The following is a 444-nucleotide window of genomic DNA, read 5'->3' as shown; positions in this document are numbered from 1 at the left end:
CCAACTGGGACCAAAGGCCAATTTTCAGCAGCCCAAAGGGCGGGAAGCGGTGGCCTTTGGTCCCAGTTGGTGGCACCAACCGGGACTAAAGAGGGGCATTGGTCACGGTTCGTGGCACCAACCGTGACCAATGCCCCCTTTAGTCACGGTTCGTGGCCCACCTCGCTAGTTGAGATGGAGCCGCACCTGTTTATAAGGTGCAGTGTGCCTTCCCTCTCGCGCTCCTCTCTAAAGCAGGCTTTCGGGCCTAACCGTGCAATCTGTGCCTGTGGGCCTACTGGGCCTCCCGCGGGCCTGAATCATGGCCTATGGTAGGGTTTCTAGTCGTATTCAGGCCGTGGGTGCCCAGTAGGTGGCACTTTTTTTGGTTTTTTTTGTTTCTACTTACAACAAAATACTTATTGTTGCTATATTTAATTTTTTTTCCAGTTTTTTTGTTTTCTG

Source organism: Triticum dicoccoides, chromosome 5A, assembly GCF_002162155.2.
Source record: "Triticum dicoccoides isolate Atlit2015 ecotype Zavitan chromosome 5A, WEW_v2.0, whole genome shotgun sequence".
Lineage (NCBI taxonomy): Eukaryota > Viridiplantae > Streptophyta > Magnoliopsida > Poales > Poaceae > Triticum > Triticum dicoccoides.
The sequence above is the reverse complement of the archived record's forward strand: the minus strand, read 5'-3'. Positions refer to the sequence as shown.